The sequence below is a fragment of the Octopus sinensis genome, linkage group LG24 (assembly GCF_006345805.1).
Source record: "Octopus sinensis linkage group LG24, ASM634580v1, whole genome shotgun sequence".
In the NCBI taxonomy this organism is placed as follows: Eukaryota; Metazoa; Mollusca; class Cephalopoda; order Octopoda; family Octopodidae; genus Octopus; species Octopus sinensis.
The window spans coordinates 8,857,263-8,878,569 of record NC_043020.1 but is presented as its reverse complement, the minus strand read 5'-3'; the positions used below and the strand labels follow the sequence as shown (position 1 = coordinate 8,878,569).

Below are 21,307 nucleotides of genomic sequence, written 5' to 3'. Positions count from 1 at the left end.
TTTGTAAGCCTGGTATTTATTGTCGATTCTCTTTTGCTGAACTGCTAAGTTAAGGGGACACAAACACACCAACATCGGTTGTCAAGCGATGGTAGGGAGACATATATAGATGCCAAAACATATACATACATTATATATATATACACACACACACACATACATATATATATATACAACGGGCTTCTTTCAGTTTCCGTCTGAATCCACTCACAAGGCTTTGGTCAGCCGAAGGCTACACTAGAAGACACTTGCCTAGGGTGCCACGCAGTGGGACTGAACTCTGACTCATGTGGTCGGGAAGCAAGCTTCTTACCACACAGCCACACCTGCGCCTATATATGTCTTTTATCTTTTACTTGTTTGTCATTAGTCTGCGGCCATGCTGGGGCACTACTTTGACTTTTTAGTTGAATGAATCAACCCAAGGTTCTTTTTTCTATTGGTCTCCTTTGCTAAACCACTAAGTTACGGGGATGCAGACACACCAACATCAGTTGTCAACCTCTGGTGGGGGGACAAACACACACGACAGGCTTCTTACAGTTTCCTTCTACCAAATCCACTCACAAAGCTTTGGTCAACCCTAGGCTATAAAAAAGGACATTTGCCCAAGGTGCCACGCAGTGGGACTGAACCCAGAACCAGGAGGTTCACGCCTGCAGCTATATATATAGATCTACATGTAGATATAATTCTGTTTTTATGTTCCCTTTTCCCATGCTGGTGTGAGGTAGGTGAAGACACAATCACATCTCAGTTTTGGAGAACTCTTCTTTCTGGAGATTGTCTCCCCTTCTCATCTGGAGTTGGTCACAATTGCTACGATGTGATTGTTCTAATGATTGCTCTACCTTCTCTGGAAGTGGAGATAATTTCAAGAAATCAACAATTTATATTTAATGATGGTAATCACACACACACATGTAAATATATATATATATATATAATTAATATAATTTATAAGCATGCTCATATGTACGTACACACATACACACGTACGTATCCCTATGTACATAGATGTGTGTCTCATGGCATCATCTTGTGAAGTTGTTACCTCTTAAACTCCAATTTCTTTCCCTCTCTCTACACATACATATATATATATATATATATATATAATTAATATAATTTATAAGCATGCTCATATGTACGTACACACATACACACGTACGTATCCCTATGTACATAGATGTGTGTCTCATGGCATCATCTTGTGAAGTTGTTACCTTCTTAAACTCCAATTTCTTTCCCTCTCTCTACACATACATATATATATATATATATATATATATATTTATAACAATTATTGAATATGGTTCTTTTTCGTACTGAAACTACTTGGTGAAATTCATTAATTATAAATTAATAATTTTTACTCTCTTTATATGTATATATATATATATATATATACACACACTCACACACATATATATTTATATATTCAATGTGATTACATGACCAGTCAGACAATCAGATGTTGCACATCACTGGTCACAATGCACTTTCCATTATTTAATGATACCATTCTACTGGTTAGGCCAACAATCCCCGATCTCAGAAGGCTAGTCCATCGCAGGGTAAAACCATTTACAGCTGAGTGGACTGAGCAACATGAAATGAAGTGTTTTGCTCAAGAATACAACACACAGCCTACCTGGGGAATCGAAACCACGATCTCACGACTGTGAGTGCAACACAACTAACCACTAGGCCACACGCACATATATATTTACACATAGAGGTGCAAACGGGAGAGCGTTCCATACGTAGGGGTAGGGTGTGTGTGTGTGTGTAGGGGGTGTTATATCAAGCGCTACCATTCTTCTTGTTACTGCTTAAACTCATTGCACATTGTGAAGGGTGAATCATCGCCTCTAGCCCCCACTCCACCCCATCCCCACCCTTTTGCCCAGAACAGCGACAGTCATGAGTCCTAAATAATTGTTCCTGTTGTTTAGCATCAAGGCCAGCAGGCAATTTTATGCGAGTGTGGGGGTGGTGGTGGGGGGGGGTAGCATATGTCACTGACCCTTCTCCCCCTCTCCTCCTTCCTCCCCCACCCCAGTTACTTGACTGATTCTGTATTTTAATAACTCTACCCTCACCCCCCCCCCACTCCACACGCCTCCAAAAAAGGGATACAAAAAAAAAAAAAGAAAAAAGCAAAAAGCGGTGAAGCTGAGTTTGGTGAATTTTGAACTAAGGACCTAAAGATCTGGAACATAAAACCACAAAATGTGTTTATTCTGATGCTCGAATGATTTTTGCTGATCCCTTGCCTTTATATAATTAACGAAATTATCTGCTGTATTACGAGTGTGTATGTTTATATATGTGGCTATGTGGTAAGAAGCTTGCTTCCCAACCACATTTTCGGGTTCAGTCCCACTGTGTGTAGCACCTTGGACAAGTGTCTTCTACTATTGCCTTTGGGCTGACTTAAACCTTGTGAGTGGATTTGGTAGACGGAAACTGAAAGAAGCCCATAGTATATATATATTTGTGTGTCTTTGTTTGTCCCCCAGCCATCTTTTGACAGCTGATGTTGGTGTGTTTACGTCCCCATAACTTAGCAGTTCGGCAAAAGAGACCTATAGAATAAGTCCTGGGGTTGATTTGTTCGACTAAAGGCGGTGCTCCAGCATGGCCGCAGTCACATGACTGAAACAAATAAAAGAATATATATTTGAAAGAATGAATAAAATTGACTTTGCTGATGATTTTTTCTACTCTAATTAGGCACAAACATCTAATTAGTAAATTATCAGAAAAGCCATTTCTGTTCAGTTTTTTCAAATATATAATACCGTACATATTTTATTGGTCTTTTTTGCCAAACTGCTAGGTTATGGAGATGTAAACAAACCAACACCAGTTATCTAGCAGTGGTGGGACACACACACAACAGGCTTCCACACAGTTTCCATATAGCAAATTCTCTCACAAGGCATTGGTTAATCCAGTATTATATATTTGAAAAAAAAATGAATAGGAATGGCCATGCTGGAGTACTGCCTTGAAGAGTTGAATCAAACAAAATATATAATGACTTTCTATTTCTTATTCTACTATGTATATATTATATATACTCTTTTACTTGTTTCAGTCATTTGACTGCGGCCATGCTGGAGCACCGCCTTTTAGTCGAGCAAATCGACCCCGGGACTTATTCTTTGTAAGCCCAGTACTTATTCTATCGGTCTCTTTTGCCGAACCGCTAGGTGACGGAGACGTAAACACACCAGCATCGGTTGTCAAGCAATGCTAGGGGGACAGACACAGACACACAAACACACACACATACATATATATACATATATACGACAGGCTTCTTTCAGTTTCCGTCTACCAAATCCACTCACAAGGCATTGGTCGACCCGAGGCTATAGCAGAAGACACTTGCCCAAGATGCCACGCAGTGGGACTGAACCCGGAACCATGTGGTTGGTTAGCAAGCTACTTACCACACAGCCACTCCTGCGCCTGTAATATATATATATATATATATATATATATATGCACACACACACACATATTTGGCTTTCATTTCTGTCTGTCTTTACTTGACTTATGAGTGGTTTCACTCTCTTTTCCGTTTCAAAGGGATTGTATTGCACCTGAGCAATGTATACAATCACCTCATTATTATCTTCATTATACACTCACATACATACACACACACACACAACAGACATATTCAGTCTTTACTGAAGTCGTCTGTGGGTTCCCCCTCTTCCTCACCTCCTCCTCCTCTTTACCATGCTCTAATAAATAGATGACTCTTTCTCTTTGTTCTCTAGGTTCATGTCTGCTGTGATTTCTACACCCTTCTTTCTCTCTTCTCTCTGTCTCTATATCTTCATCTCGCTGCCGTTGTTTAGCCACAGGTCTGCCTTGGTCGACCAGCCTCTGGTCAAACATGTCCCGACCATGACTGCCTTGTCTTTTAACAGGCATAGTATATCTAGGATGACACTAAGCAGATATGTTTGGTCTGCCTTCTTTAGCACAGTAGGATGTGGTTTTGAAAGATTTTATAAGTATTTCTAGCAATTTGGGTTACGTCTTGAAAGCCTTCTTCCTTATAAGCCAGGTGTCTTTTTGTTTATATATAAGCATCAATGAACACAATGTAGATGTATGTATGCATGCATGCTTGGTTTTTTTTTCTCTCACATCACTATATGTATGTTTGTGTGTGTATAAATAAAGATAGATATGTCTGCATGTACATATGTGTACATGTTTGTGTACTATTTTACTCTTTTACTTGTTTCAGTTATTTGACTGCGGCCATGCTGGAGCACCGCCTTTAGTAGAGCAAATCGACCCTAGAACTTATTCTTTGTAAGCCCAGTACTTATTCTATCGGTCTCTTTTGCCGAACCGCTAAATGACGGGGACGTAAACACACCAGCATCGGTTGTCAAGCAATGCTAGGGGAACAAACAACAGACACAAACATATACACACACAACATATATATATATATTATATATATATATATATATATATATATATATGTATGTATGTACATATATACGACAGGCTTCTTTCAGTTTCCGTCTACCAAATCCACTCACAAAGCTTTGGTCGGCCCGAGGCTATAGTAGAAGACACTTGACCAAGGTTCCACGCAGTGGGACTGAACCCGGAACCATGTGGTTGTAAGCAAGCTACTTACCACACTGCCACTATAATATATATATATATAATATATATATAATATAGGTGCGGCTGTTTGGTAAGAAGCATGCTTCCCAACGACATGATTCTGGGTTCAGTCCCACTGTGTGGCACCTTGGGCAAGTGTCTTCTACTATAGCCTTGGGCCAACCAAAGCTTTGTGAGTGGATTTGGTAGACGGAAACTGAAAGAAGCCTGTCGTACACACACACACACAAATATATGAATGCATGTGTCTGTGTTTGTGCCCCACAACTGATATTGGTGTATTTATGTCTCGGTAACTTAGCGGTTTGGCAAAAGATACCAATAGAGCAAGTACTGGGCTTACAAAGAATTAGTCCTGGGGTTCAGCATGGCCACGGTCAAATGACTGACACACAAATTGGATACATGATGTATATGTATTGGTTTCCGTCACTGGATTGTGGCCATGCTGGAGTACTGCCTTGAAGAGTTCCAACAATCAAAAATCAACCTCAGTACTTATTTCTAAGTTTGATACTTATTGGTCTTTTTTCACCAAACTACTAAGTTATGGGGATGTAAACAAACCAACACCAGTTATCTGGGTGTGGTAGGACACCTATACAACAGGCTTCCTCACAGTTTCCATATAGCAAATTCGCTCACAAGGCATTGGTCAACCCAGGACTGCAGTAGAAGACACTTGCACAAAGTACCACATGGGATTGAACCCCAAAACCACATGATTGCAAAGCAAGCTTCTTAACCACAAAGCCATGCCTGCACCTATACATATATATATATATATATATATATATATATATTACTCTCTTTTTACTCTTTTACTTGTTTCAGTCATTTGACCGCGGCCATGCTGGAGCACCGCCTTTAGTTGAGACTTATTCTTTGTAAGCCCAGTACTTATTCTATCGGTCTCTTTTGCTGAACCGCTAAGTAACGGGGACATAAACACACCAGCATCGGTTGTCAAGCAATGCTAGGGGGACAAACACTGACACACACACACATATATATATATATATATATATACATATATACGACAGGCTTCTTTCAGTTTCCGTCTACCAAATCCACTCACAAGGCATTGGTCGACCCGAGGCTATAGTAGAAGACACTAGCCCAAGGTGCCACGCAGTGGGACTGAACCCGGAACCATGTGGTTGGTTAGCAAGCTACTTACCACAGCCACTCCTGCGCCTATATATATATATATATATATATATAATGTTGTTCTGGTCATTAGACTGTGGCCATGCTAGGCACTGCTTTGAAGAATTTTAGTAGAACTTGCCCTCCCCCTGTACTTAGTTTTGTTTCAAGTCTTATTCTCATTCTATCTGTCTAAGTTATGGGGGAGTAAACACGTCAACAATTGTCGAGCAGTGATGGGGGACAAACATAGTTAAAAATGAACACACACACACACCAATATAATATACCCACTCTACTATTGACCAATATATGGGAGCATATGTTTTTCTGACTCATGAATTTTTAGATCTCTTTCTCTCTCTCTCTCTGTTTATATATAGTGGCTGTGTGGTAAGTAGCTTGTTTACCAACCACATGGTTCCGGGTTCAGTCCCACTGCATGGCACCTTGGGCAAGTGTCTTCTGCTATAGCCTCGGGCCGACCAATGCCTTGTGAGTGGATTTGGTAGACGGAAACTGAAAGAAGCCTGTCGTATATATGTATATATATATTTCTTTACTACCCACAAGGGGCTAAACACAGAGGGGACAAACAAAGACAGACAAAGGGATTAAGTCGACTACATCGACCCCAGTGCGTAACTGGTACTTAATTTATCGACCCCGAAAGGATGAAAGGCAAAGTCGACCTCGGCGGAATTTGAACTCGGAACGTAACGACAGACGAAATACGGCTACGAATTTCGCCCGGCGTGCTAACGTTTCTACCAGCTCGCCGCCTTTCTTTATGTATATATATATGTGTGTGTGTGCGTGTATGTTTGTGTGTCTGTGTTTGTTCCCCTAGCATTGCTTGACAACCGATGCTGGTGTGTTTATGTCCCCGTTACTTAGCGGTTCGGCAAAAGAGACCGATAGAATAAGTAATGGGCTTACAAAAGAATAAGTCCCGGGGTCGAGCTGCTCGATTAAAGGCGGTGCTCCAGCATGGCCACAGTCAAATGACTGAAACAAGTAAAAGAGTATACCCACTCTACTATTGACCAGTATATGGGAGCATATTTGTTTCTGACTCATGAATTTTTAGATCTCTTTCTCTCTGTTTATATATATAATGTATAAATCCTGTGTATACCCACTTCATTTTTCTCACTAAAGTTGTCAATCAGCACCAGTGCTGCTGCTACCCTTCCCCTCTTGTATATTATTATTATTACTGTTTATTCTGCAATAAATAGGTGACACAGAATATTTTTTTTACTTTTTCATCCATTGTTCTATATTGTTTGGTTGTGGTCAACCTATTTCTCTGCCTCTATAACTCCTACCTTTCTTCCTTGTGTATGCTTGTGTATATATACATATGTGTGTGTGTGTGTGTTGACTATTGGCAGATGGTTATCATTCCTCTTGCTCTGTCACCCCCCCCCCCATTATTCATGGGGGGTGGGGGTGGGAGACTTGCAGCTGAGGTTTACTTATCCCGTTCATCTCCACCCTGCTCTCACCTGCCTCTGATGTCTACTTGTTTAGCTATCTGGGCAGATAGTTCACCTCTTAAAACTGGTATGGGGGTGGGGGGGTAGGAGAGGGGGCATGTTGCCGACCTAGTAGTGGGGGGGAGTAAACTACTCTTTTGATTATTCTCCACACCTTGTCTTTTTACTGCAGAGTAAGACACCCAGGGGTTGGTTAGTTAGTTAATTTTTTGGCTCAAAAGCAAGGCCGTGTAGGGGGACATGGTGTTATGTACAGGGTGGTGTTCATGTAAAGAGTTCAGGCCACTTGAGGTCAAGGGAGACTTTGAACAAAGCGGTCGTCGGCATCTTCACCATCTCGTCTGGCAGCTTGTTCCATGGATCCGCAACCGGGGGGGGGGGGTGAAGGGGTTAATCTAGTTTCAGTCCCATTGCTTGTTCTGATCCCAAGGCTTTGGTAGAAAGAAGACCCATTCCTCGGGTGACACTCAGTAAAATTGAACCCAGAGTTTCCTAATCCTTTCCTTACCATATATCTGTTGAAGCCCACAGTCTTTGTTTTGGTTAATTTTGAAACTTTGAAGAATTTAGTAAAATAGCATCATTATAAATCTGATATTTGAAACTCAAATTGGGTAAAAAGGGTGGTGACCTTTTTCAGTCATGAATGACCATGGGATTGCACCTAGGAGGTTCCCTTCTGGGCAGTCACCCATGCATACCAGTCTCCCCTCTCCATACCACCCATGTTATCAAGGGGAAAGGCAAAGGGGCTGATACAGCTTGGCATCAGTGATGTTGCAACTCATTTTTACAGCTGAGTGAACTGGAGCAATGTGAAATAAAGTATCTTGCTCAAGAACACAACACACAGCTGGGTCTGGGAATTGTAATCACTACCTCATGATTGTGAGCCTCATGCTCTAACCACGGAGCCATGTGCTTTCACAAATTGACATGAAATATAATGTAGGGTTTTAAAGCAGCGCTGTGGAGTCAGTCGGAAACAATTAAGGGGTAGCTGGAGTCTGAGTCAGTAAAACTATACTGACTCCCAGTGTCTTTCATCATCATCATCATCATCGTTTAACGTCCGTTCTCCATACTAGCATGGGTTGGACGGTTCGACCGGGGATCTGGGAAGCCAGAAGGCTGCACCAGGCTCTGGTCTTATCTGGCAATGTTTCTACAGCTGGATGCCCTTCCTAACGCCAACCACTCCGTGAGTGTAGTGGGTGCTTTTTACGTGCCACCTGCACTGGTGCCAGGCGAGGCTGGCATCATCCACGGTCAGATTGGTGCATTTTACTTGCCACCGGCACGGAAGCCAGTCGAGGCGGCACTGGCTTCGGCCACGATTCAACTTTATTCTTTAATATAAACCAGTTATAACATATAGACCTACTCAAAGTACAAGCATATGCATATGAGATATGTAGACCACAATCGCTTAATTACATAAAGGGGAGTCAGTGGTGCGAAAAGTAGAGTCCAAGTTAGTAAAACTATACTGACTCTGATTCCGACTCCTAATATCTTAATTCTTTAATATAAACCAGTTATAACATATGATGGAAGCACTCCGTCGGTTACGACGATGAGGGTTCCGGTTGATCCGAATCAACGGAACAGCCTGCTCGTGAAATTAACGTGTAAGTGGCTGAGCACTCCACAGACACGTGCACCCTTAACGTAGTTCTTGGGGATATTCAGCGTGACACAGAGAGTGACAAAGCCGGCCCCTTGAAATACAGGTACAACAGAAACAGGAAGTAAGAGTGAGAGAAAGTTGTGGTGAAAGAGTACAGCAGGGATCACCACCATCCCCTGCTGGAGCCTTGTGGAGCTTTTAGGTGTTTTCGCTCAATAAACACTCACAACGCCCGGTCTGGGAATCGAAACCGCGATCCTATGACCGTGAGTCCGCTGCCCTAACCACTGGGCCATTGCACCTCCACTATAACATATAGGCCTACTCAAAGTACAAGCGTATGCTTTATGAGATAGGTAGACCACAATCACATAATTACATAAAGAAGAGTCGGAGTCAAAGTATCTTGTTTCGACTCCACAACCCTGGTTTTAAGGTAGCAAACTGGTAGAATTGTCACCTTGCTGGGCAGAATGCTTTATGGCATTTCATCCATCTTCACATACTGCGTTCAAATTCCACTGAGGTTGCCAGCCTTTCATCCTTCTAGGATTGATGGAATAAATACCTATTTCTTTATTACCCACAAGGGGCTAAACACAGAGGGGACAAACAAGGACAGACATAGGTATTAAGTCGATTACATCGACCCCAGTGTGTAACTGGTACTGGATTTATCGACCCCGAAAGGATGAAAGGCAAAGTTGACCTCGGCGGAATTCGAACTCACAACGTAACGCAGACGAAATACCGCTAAGCATTTCGCCCGGCGTGCTAACGTTTCTGCCAGCTCGCCGCCTTATGGAATAAATACCAGTTGATGTTATTGACTAGTTGCCCCACCCCATGAGATTGCAGGCCTTGTGCCAAAAATCGAAATCAGTTTTAATAGAAGGATTTTTTGTTAGTATCGTTACTGCAGCGGACAAAATTCTTTGCAGCATTTTGTTTGTCTTTACGAGAGTTAAAATAGGTACCAGTTGAGTGCTGGGGTTGATGTAATCCCTATATCCACTCCTCCCTGAAATTTCTGGCTTTGTGTCAGAGAATCAGGGTCAGTTTCAGTCAGGTTGGTATCAAAAAGGCTAAGCACCGATGACCTGTGCCCAACTTCCATTGTCATTATCATTCAAGAGTCATGATTCTATTCGACCCCTGTTGAAGCTTAGACCCTGCTTGTCTCCTCCTCATCATCATCTCCTCCTCATCATCACTTCCTCTTCCTGCTAATCACTGCCTCCTGCTCCTCATCTCCTTTTCCTGCTCTTAGTGTCCATCCCTTCCCCTCCACACCACCTTCATCTTTTATCTATTACTTCAGTCATTTGACTGTGGCCCTGCTGGGGCACCATCTTGAAGCGTTTTAGTGAAGTAGATCAATGCTCCCTTGCCCCAGGACATCTTTTTAGGTCTGATACTTATTTTATCATCCCTTTTGTTGAACTCCTAAGTTACAGGAATGTAAATAAACCAACACCTGTCGTCAAGTGTTTGAAGGAATAAACACAGGCATATTATATATATACGTGGCCGTAGCCAGTACCGCATCAACTGGCCTCCGTGCTGGTGGCACGTAACAAACACCATCCGATTGTGGCCGTGCCAGCCTCGCCTGGCACCTGTGTCGGTGGCACATAAAAAGCACCCACTACACTCATGGAGTGGTTGGCGTTAGGAAGGGCATCCAGCTGTAGAAACACTGCCAGATCTGACTGGCCTGGTGCAGCCTTCGGGCTTCCCAGACCCCAGTTGAACCGTCCAACCCATGCTAGCATGGAAAGCGGATGTTAAATGATGATGATACACACACATGGATATGGCAAGCTTCCACACAGTCTCCCTCTACCACATTCACCCATAAAGCATCAGTTTTGCCCGAGGCTGTAATAGAAGAAACTTGCCCAAGGTGCCACACAATGGGACTGAAACCATGTGGTTGCAAAGCAAACCACACAGACAATGGCACAGCTTGTGCCATTATCTGTAACTCTTTGCGTTCCAGACAGTTCTCTTTGGGTTTGATTTTTGTATTTCTGTCCATCAGAATACAGTTGTGTATCTGTCATTGTATCATCATCAATCTCATTTTATACCAGTCTTCCATGATGCTATGGAACGGCCAGTTTGACCTGATCGAATGCACTGGAAGACTCTGTCTGTTTTGGCATGGTTCCTATGGCTGGATTCCTTTCTTAATGCCAACCACTTTACAGAATATATTGGGTGTTTTTTTTCTTCTTGACAGCAGTACTGATGAAGTCACCGGGTTACTCCCAAAGGATAGAAAAGACCTTTGATTGAGTGGGGTTGTCGAGAAGAGGGAGCTGTCCTTGACCAAGAACAGATGTCTTGCTCTAGAGAAGATACATGGCCCCAATTATATACACCAGCTTGTACTTATTTCACTGACCCCAATTTCACATACCCCCAATTATGTATCTTGCTCTAGAGAAGATACATGGCCCCAATTATATACACCAGCTTGTACTTATTTCACTGACCCCAATTTCACATACCTCCAATTATATACATCAACTGGTACCTGTTTCACTGACCCCAAAAGGATGAGAAGTAAAGTTCATTTCAGCTGGATTTAAACAGTTCATAAAGAGCTGAAACAAAATCCTCAAAGGGCTTTATCTAGCCCTCTCATAATTCTGCCAATGTTGTTGTATTTACTGTGGTGTAAAGAAGCCAGGATGATTTGGGGGCACTCTCTTTTACTCTCTTTTACTTGTTTCAGTCATTTGACTGCGGCCATGCTGGAGCACCACCTTTAATCGAGCAATTCGACCCCGGAACTTATTCTTTTTGTAAGCCCAGTACTTATTCTATTGGTCTCTTTTGACGAACCGCTAAGTGACGGGGACGTAAACACACCAGCATCGGTTGTCAAGCAATGCTAGAGGGACAAACACAGACACACAAACATATACACACACACATACATATATATACGACAGGCTTCTTTCAGTTTCCGTCTACCAAATCCACTCACAAGGCATTGGTCAGCCTGAGGCTATAGCAGAAGACACTTGCCCAAGGTGCCATGCAGTGGGACTGAACCCGGAACCATGTGGTTGGTTAGCAAGCTACTTACCACGCAGCCACTCCTGTGCCTGTAAAGTTTTTCCATTCCCTTGAGTGTTTGTGTGCCTGTTTTTTTGGGGTTTTTTTGTCTTATGGCCATTGAAAAGAGGAGTGCATCTGTTTTGTTGTGGTTTTTATTGTAATGACAGCCCAGTAGGAGCATTGGGCCTTTTTAATATTTTTGAAGCTTTGAAATTTTCATGTTTTTGTTAAAAACAAAAAAAAAAAAAAAGAAAAGACAAATAATAGCATTGAACCATTCTATATTAATATTTGATCTTGCATAAGAAAAGAAAGTGAAAATGAAGTGTGGCAGAGAAAGTGAGAGGGGGTTTCTTTCTTTCTTTTTTTTTTTTGTGTTCTCCAAAGTCTAGTGTTTATGCGGCTGCAATTGAAACTGATAACAATGTTGTTGTCATGGTAACAAAAACACAGCCAAATAATGATGTCAAACACAATGGTATGGCCATCACCACTGCTATCAGTACCAACAACACAACCGCCACTACCGCCAACAATACAATCAACCATCAACACACCCCCCAACACAACCACACCCACCACCACCACCAACACAACCACACCCACCACCACCACAACAACCACCAACACAACCACACCCACCACCACCAACCACCACAACCACACCCACCACCACCACCACAACAACCACCACTACCATTGTAAAACCACAGTGGAGGAAAATGAATAGAGCAGAAACAACAGCAAGAATAGGGTTTCCCCCATGGTTGGGAGCCTTAAAGGAGACAGGGTACATTAACAAAAATCTCGCAACAACAAGTGGTAACTCTGCCATCTTCTCAATTGCTCCGTTACTACTGCCACATTCATTCTGGTTCCTGGTAATACCACCACCACTACCACCACCACAGCAACAAAACATCTGGTGAGAACACGCAGGAATAAAGTGACAAATTTCTCAAATAGGTGCAGGTATGGTTGTGTGTGTGGTAAAAAGTTTGCTTCCCAACCCCTTGGTTCTAGGTTCAGTCCCACTGCTTGTCACCTTCGGCAAGTGTCTTCTACTAAAGCCTCAGGCTCACCAAAACCTTAGGAGTGGATTTAGTTGTGGGGGGGAAACTGAAAGAAGCCTGTCATATATCATTTGTATGTGTATGTCTGTGCCTGTATTTGTTCCCCACCATTGCTTGACAACCCATGCTGGCATGTTTACATCCCTGTAACTTAGCAGTTCAACAAAAAAGACTGATAGAATAAGTATCAGCTTTAGAAAAAATGAACTAGTACTGCGGTCGATTTGATTGACTAAAATGCTTCAAAGCGGTGCTCCAGCATGGCCACAGTCTGATGACTGGAACACGAAAAGGTATAAAAGAAAGATTGATGACCCTGCATAATGGATATCACAACAACAGTTGGTACCACCTCTTTTCCGTCACCAACACCTTGTTCTCTGTAGCAACTTTTGTTCACCAGCACCCTCAACAATCACTCAAAGAAGGTGAACTTGGCAGGAGCTACCCAAAGTAACTGAATCTATTACTTGTGGAGAAAAAATATGGCAAATTGAGGTGTCTCCAACAGTTGGTGAATTTTGGAAACCAAAAAGCTTCTTTACTTGTACATTGTGACCTTTTTGAAGAAATAGTCAGGGAAACAATGGTATGTTGGTTAAAAATCGGTTAATCCATACTCTTTTCTACCCTAGGCACAAGGCCCAAAATTTGGGGGTAGGGGTCCAGTCGATTAGATCGGCCCAATATGCAACTGGTATGTAATTTATCGACCCCGAAATGATGAAAGGCAAAGTCGACCTCAGTGGAATTCGAACTCAGAACGTAAAGACAGACGAAATACCACTAAGCGTTTTACCCGGCATGCTAATGTTTCTTATTTCTTTATTGCCCACAGGGGCTAAACATAGAGGGGACAAACAAAGACAGACAAAAGGATTAAGTCGATTACATCGACCCCAGTCACTGTGAGGAGAGTTCCAGTTTAATCTGATCAGTGGAACAGCCTGCTTGTGATATTAACGTTAAAGCGGCTGAGCACTCTACAGGCACACATGCCCTTAACTTAGTTCTCAGGGAGATTCAGGGTGACACAGAATATGACAAGGCTGGGCCCTTTTGAAATACAGGCACAGCTTGTTTTTGCCAGCTGAGTGAACTGGAGCAACATGAAATAAAGTGTCTTGCTCAAGGACAAAATGCACAGCCAGGAACCACTGGAAATCATGCTACAATAACTGGCTCCCTCTTGGTTATGACAATGAGGGTTCCAGTTGATCAATGGAAAGCTTGGTCATGAAATTGATGTGCAAGTGGCTGAGCACTCCACAGACACGTGTTCCCTTTGACATAGTTGTCAGGGAGATGCAGCGTGATACAGAATGTGACATGGCTGGCCCCCTTTGAATTACCGGTACACCTCATTTTTGCCAGCTGAGTAGACTGGAGCAATGCGAAGTAAAGCGTCTTGCTGAAGGAGACAATGCGTCGCCGGAAATTGAACTAACAATTTTATGATAGTATGCCAAATACCGAACCGCTAAGTCACATGCCTTCACCAAATCAACTAATGGAACAGCAGCAACAACAAAATCCACAACATAATACAAACAACAACAGCAAAAAAATTTTGCAACATAATACAGACAAGAACAACAGACATCTGTGAAGCAGACCATGATACCAAACCTGTGCCAGAAGAAAATCTGTCAGCATTGTCCTCAGCACAGGAAAAGGCAAGCATACACATTGTCATTCGTTGTCTTCTTAATTGCTACAGACTTCCCCTTGGGCCAGGGAACTTATCAGTTGACAAAGTTGACATATAAAATCAAACAAAAGCAGTCTGTATGAGAGAGAAGAGAAAGAGCTGTGCACAGCAATGGAATTGTTCTGCGTGTGTTTGTTGTGTGTCCAATCATTGCTGACTTGTGCTGTTGTGTTCAGCAGCTACCGTCGCAGCACGTGGGGCAAATGCAGCTATCAGATGAGTTTATGGTGATGACTGGCCTTGCCACCCTTCAATTGGGCAGAAGAGGCAGTTTTCCTGTTTGGTGACTGAGGTTGAGACTTGCTCTTTTGGTGGGGCCCTTGTTTCCATCTACAAGTCACACATAAAAGAAAAAAAAAGAAGGCTGAGGGTGGGGAGAGAGATGCTGTTCTAGAGTGAATTTATGGAAAGTTGAGTGAAAGTGGTTTAAATGACAAGAGTGGAGGGGGGGGACCACTTGAAGTATAGACCTGTAAGTTGGAGAACAAGAATTCACGAGGGCACATGCCCTTTGTGATCAAGCTGGTCTTCAATGGTGGGGTTCTTTGATTGGCCCTTAAAGTCATCCTATGTCAGGATTGCATCACTATCACTTTTTTTGTTATTATTGTATACTCGTACCCTTTTTTTTTTTATATCATCCTATTCTATGTAAACCCCTTTATGTCTGTTCTTTGTATTGCCCTCCACCCCCTTTCATCTGTTGCCTGAGTAGCAAAGCAGTCACCATCATTACGGCAATAAAAGCTGGCTGAACTGTTAACATCTTGGGGAGAAAAGGGCATTGCAGTACTCCTTCTAGCTCATTAAGTTCTGAGTTCAAATTCTGCTGAGGTCAGCTTTGACTTTCATCCTTAAGGAGTTGATAAAATACAGTAATCCCTCGACTATTGTAGGTGTTACATTCCAACCCCCAAAATAGGGGAAAATCTGTGAAGCAGAAACAGCACTGTATATGTTTTTTAAAATCATTTTTATAATTTGTATACTCTTTACTCTTTTACTTGTTTCAGTCATATGACTGTGGCCATGCTGGAGCACCACCTTTAATTGAGCAACTCAACCCCGGGACTTATTCTTTTGTAAGCCCAGCACTTATTCTATCGGTCTCTTTTGCCAAACCGCTAAGTAACGGGGACATAAACACACCAGCATCGGTTGTCAAGCAATGCTAGGGGGACAAACACAGACACACAAACACACACACGCATATATATATATGTATATATATATATATATACATATCTACGACAGGCTTCTTTCAGTTTCCGTCTACCAAATCCACTCACAAGGCTTTGGTCGGCCCGAGGCTATAGTAGAAGACGCTTGCCCAAGGTGCCACGCAGTGGGACTGAACCCGGAACCGTGTGGTTGGTAAACAAGCTACTTACCACACAGCCACTCCTGCGCCTATGTATTTATTTCATTATAAATGCAAAACAACACCACAGAGGAATCGACATAAGCTTAAATAATAAACCACAATAGGGCGAGGGATTACTGTAAGGGACAGTTAAGTACTAGGGGCGGGGGTCGATGTGATCAGCTGCGTCTCTCTTGAAATTTGTGCCAAATTCAATCCCATTATTATTATTTGTGAAGTTTTTATAAAATATTATTACCTCTGCCTAAGATATTGCTTTCAGTTGTATTTGTCCATGGACAAGATATCTCAAAAACTGCTGGATGGATTCGGATGAAACTTTCAGAGGTCTTTGGCCTTATTATTATTAAGGCAGTGAGCTGGCAGGATCGTTAGCACGCTGGGCAAATGCTTAGTGGTATTTTGTCCATCTTTATGTCCTGAGTTCAAATTCCGCGAATGTCTACTTTACCTTTTGTCCTTTTCAGGTCAATAAAATAAGTACCAGTTCAACACTGGGGTTGATATATCCCATCCCCCGAAATTGCTGGCCTTGTGCCAAAATTTGAGATTATTATTATTATTATTAAGGTGGCAAGCTGGCAGAATCGTTAGCTTGCTGGGCAAAATCCTTAGCGGTAATTCGTCTGTCGTTACGTTCTGAGTTCAAATTCCGCCGAGGTCGACTTTGCCTTTCATCCTTTCGAGGTCGATAAATAAAGTACCAGTTAAGCACTGGGGTCGATATAATCGACTTAATACCTATGTCTGTCCATGTTTGTCCCCTCTATGTTTAGCCCCTTGTGGGTAGTAATGAAATAGGTATTTCGCCTGTCTGTATGATCCGAGTTCAAATTCCGCCGAGGTCGACTTTGCCATTCATCCTTTCGGAGTCGATAAATTAAGTACCAGTGAAATACTGGGGATTAGTGTTATCAACTAGTCCCCTCCACCCAAATTGAAACCATCATTATTATTATTATTATTATTATTATTTCTTCTATTGTATTCTCATCTCTCTTCCCTGTGTCTTTCTCTTATTCCCCCGTCTCTCTCTCTCTCTCTCTCTTTCTCTCTCTCTTTCTTTCTCTCTCTCTCTCTCTCTCTCTTTCTCTCTCTCTCTCTCTCATTTGAATACGACTCCATCTGGGATCGACCTTGTCTCTTCTCTTCACCCTTTTGCGTTGGCAGTGGAGAGGTGGCGGTAGCGGAGGGTGGGGGGGAGGCAAAAAGGAATACCTGTAATATATTGGGGTCGGTCGATTCAGGTGTTTCTTGTTGCACCAACAGCCACTTTGACTAAAAGGAAACAAAAATAAAACCTTTATCAAGTTCATGACTGTTTAGCAACCAACTACCATTTAAGGTGATGTAGAGCGTGTGTGTGTGTGTGTGTGTGTGTGTGTTGTCTTTGGTGCTACTGTACCTAATGCTTTACTCCCCCCCCTCTCCACTACCTATCTACTATTCTGCTGTAGCTGCTGCTGCTGTACTTGCAACATTATCCTCTCCCTCTTTTCCCCCACTCCTCCTCCTCCTCTCTCCCTCATCACTCATGGCTGCACTCTCCTGCACTACCAATGGCTGCTGTTGTTTATGTTGTTGTCGATGTGGTCGTCGTCATTGCTGCCTTTTTTTTTTTTTTTGGTTTTTGAGGTTGTTTAGCCCCAGGTCAGCTTTCGACCAACCGGACAGACCCATTCCAATTGTGGCCATCTCGTCCTTTTGCTACCTGTAGGGCCACCTTATTTTTGATAAATCAGCTGCTATTTCTAGCACGGTAAAAGATGACAGACACTTATGTTGTTTAACCCTGGGCTAACTGTGATCAAGTAAACCCATGATCAAAGCTACTCCACTCGTGACCATCCTATCTTTTTGTACCTGTAGGACCATATAATTCAATACATTGGCTGTTGTTTAACCCTGGGCTAACTGTGATCAAGTAAACCCATGATCAAAGCTACTCCACTAGTGACCATCCTGTCTTTTTGTACCTGTAGGACCACATAATTCAATACATTGGCTGGTGTTTCTAGCACGTCAAGATAAGATAGACACTTATGTTGTTGTTTAGCCCTAGGCTAACTTCAAGCAGGCTTATAGAGCTATTCTAGTGGTGACCATCTCGCCATTTTTTTTATTTCTGGGACTGCATTATTTAATGCTTCAGCTGCTATTTCTAGCATGTCAAGCAGTGATAGAGATGCTCCTTATGTTGTTATTGTTTAACCTCAGGTCAACTCTGACTGAGCAAACCTTTGATCAAAGGCTTTCAATTGTGACCAACCTGTCTATTTGTACCTGTCGGACTAAATTATCGAATACCTTGGCTGCTATTTCTAGCATGTCAAGCAATATTAGAGATGCTCCTTTTGTTCTTTTCATTGAGTCCCAGGTTAACTCTCACTGATTAAAGGCATTCCACTCATGACCATCCTGTCTTTTCAGGGAGGGGTATGTGGGACACCACATTATCTAGTTTGCTTATTTAAGACAGCAGGGTGGGATTTGAGGGAGGTTTGACTGCCATTTCTAGCAGACTGAACAACTATGTAGAGGGAGAGGCTCTTTTGTTAGCTTGTTTTGCTGTTATTGAAATCATTGTTTTTGTTATTATTGACAGTGGAGAAAACATCATTCTGACATATTTAGAAATAATGTCTTGCACTTGGCTATTGATCTATGGTGTAATTCTGTCTGTGTGTATGGTTTTTACACACACACACACACACACACAAACATTCTTAAATACAAATACACATTTCTTACATGCATTCGTTTCTCTCTCTTTAATAATAATAATAATAATAATATTAATAATAATGGGCACAAGGCCTGAAATTTTGGGGGAGGGAGCTAGTCAATAACATCAACCCTAGAATTTGACTGGTACTTAATTTATTGACCCCCAACAGGAATAATAGTAATCGTAATAATAATATACATTATTTACATTTGACAGATATTTGTCCTCATCTTCTTTGTTGTTAACACAAAATATCCATCAAATGTAAACAATGTACATAATTCCTCATCTCTTAAATATAGAACTGTGTAATAATAATGGCTTCAAAATTTGGCACAGGGCCAATAGTTTTTGAGGGGAATGGGGTGAGCCGATTACAGTGCTCGACTAGTACTTAATTTTATCGACCTCGATAGAACGAAAGGCAAAGTTGACCCTGGTGGAACTTGAACTCAGAATGTCAAGACACACAGACACAGCACTGCTAAGCATTTTGCGCGATACATTAACGATTCTGCCAGCTTGCCTTTTTATAATAATAATATCATGCACCTGCATACACATGAACAAGGACAATGTTTACTATGTATTCTGCTGTACAGAGGTGTAGACTACTGATATAGCATAAGTTATATATACACGTGCATTTATATATTGTCCATTTTCCATGCTGGCATGGGTTTTATGGCCCACATATCTCTATATACACGCACATACACACGCATATATTACAGTATATGCTGAAGTATATACACACGGTGTGTGTGTGTATAGTGTAATTAGTTGTGGCAATATATAGTGTAGCTGTGTGTATTATGGCAATATATAGTGTGTATACAATTTGTAGGAGTGCTCTCTCTCTCTCTCTCTCTCTCTCTCTCTCTCTCTATATATATATATATATATATAGATATATATATATATATATATATTTTATTTAAAAGTAGCAGAAATTCAACAAACCTGTTACTCGGAGTTTCACGTTCCCGTTCGTCGGACAGTTTTTGTTAAAATTTCACTATTTTAACAAAACTGTCCGACGAACGGGAACGTGAAACTCCAAGTAACAGGTTTTGCTGAATTTTCTGCTGCTTTTGAAATAAAGCATATTACTCTACCCCTGGTATTTGAGTACTCTTTTTTCCACCTTGTTTCACATTTATGTGTTTACTCCGGTATATATATATATATATATAGGTAGTTATATATAGGTAGATATAGATATCTCGAAGTATATGTAAGGTATACTTGTTGACTGTTTGTACTATTTTTGATGGTACTGCAGTTGTTGGTACTGCTAGTACTACTACTACTACGAATATATTCACTGTACACCTGTTCTCATATATAAATAAATAAATATATAAACACACACACTATTGCTGTTAGTGAGACTCCTGTTATTTCTGCTGTTACTACACAAATCTATCTATCTATCTATCTATATCTTTATATATAAAAGTGAAGTTGTGTGTCTGTCTCCTACGATTTAGATTCCTAACTGCTCCCACATTTTGCGGTGCAGTTTAACCAAAACTGGGTATCTTATTTAAAAAAAAATTTACCATAATTGTTTTCCATTTTAATGCATTTTTTTCGCTATTATATAAGGGAAGTAACTCTCTAAAAATGTCTACGATGAGTCAACGATTTAAAAAAAATTTACCATAATTTTTTTTCCATTTTTAATGCATTTTTTTGCTATTTTTTGGCTATAACTCTCTAAAAATGCTTATATAGTTATTTCCCTTGCAAATCCGAGCAACGCCGGGCGATACTGCTAGTAGATATATATATATATTCATATATACATACATACACATGCACAGTTACTATTGGTGCTGTTTCTGTTACACACACACCACTCTTACTATTACCGTTAGTGATGCTGTTATTGCTGTTGGTGCTACTACTACCACTACCCTACCACCAGCAACAACAACAACAGTTCTGCTATTATTACACAATGGTATCATCATTCCATCTACCTTCAAACAACAACCATCTGCAACCTTTTGTAATGATGGCAGTGGAGCCGTTGTGCCGATAGTAATAATCTTTTCTGTCATAAGCACATAGCCTGAAATTTTGAGAGAGGGGACTACTTGATTATACTGACCCCAGTGTTTCACTTGTACTCAATTTATTGACCCTGAAAGGATGAAAGGCAAAGCTGACCCCAGCAGAATTTGAACTCAGAATGTAATGATGGGCGAAATACTGTTTAGCATTTTGCCAGTTCGCCACCTTAATGATGATGATGATAATAATTATTATTTCAAATTTTTGCCATAAGGGCAGCTTGGGGAAGGTGGGGATTTGTTGATTATATTGACCCCCCCCAGTGTTCAGCTGGTACTTCTTTTATGGACCCCGAAAGGATG

At 41.5% G+C, this 21,307-nt stretch overlaps 1 protein-coding gene across 4 annotated transcripts in view; it reads left to right on the top strand.

Moving 5' to 3' along the window:
* Window positions 1–21,307, top strand: part of LOC115223900 (ubiquitin-conjugating enzyme E2 H) — a 138,338-nt gene that overhangs the window by 33,054 nt on the left and 83,977 nt on the right. The window lies entirely within an intron of this gene.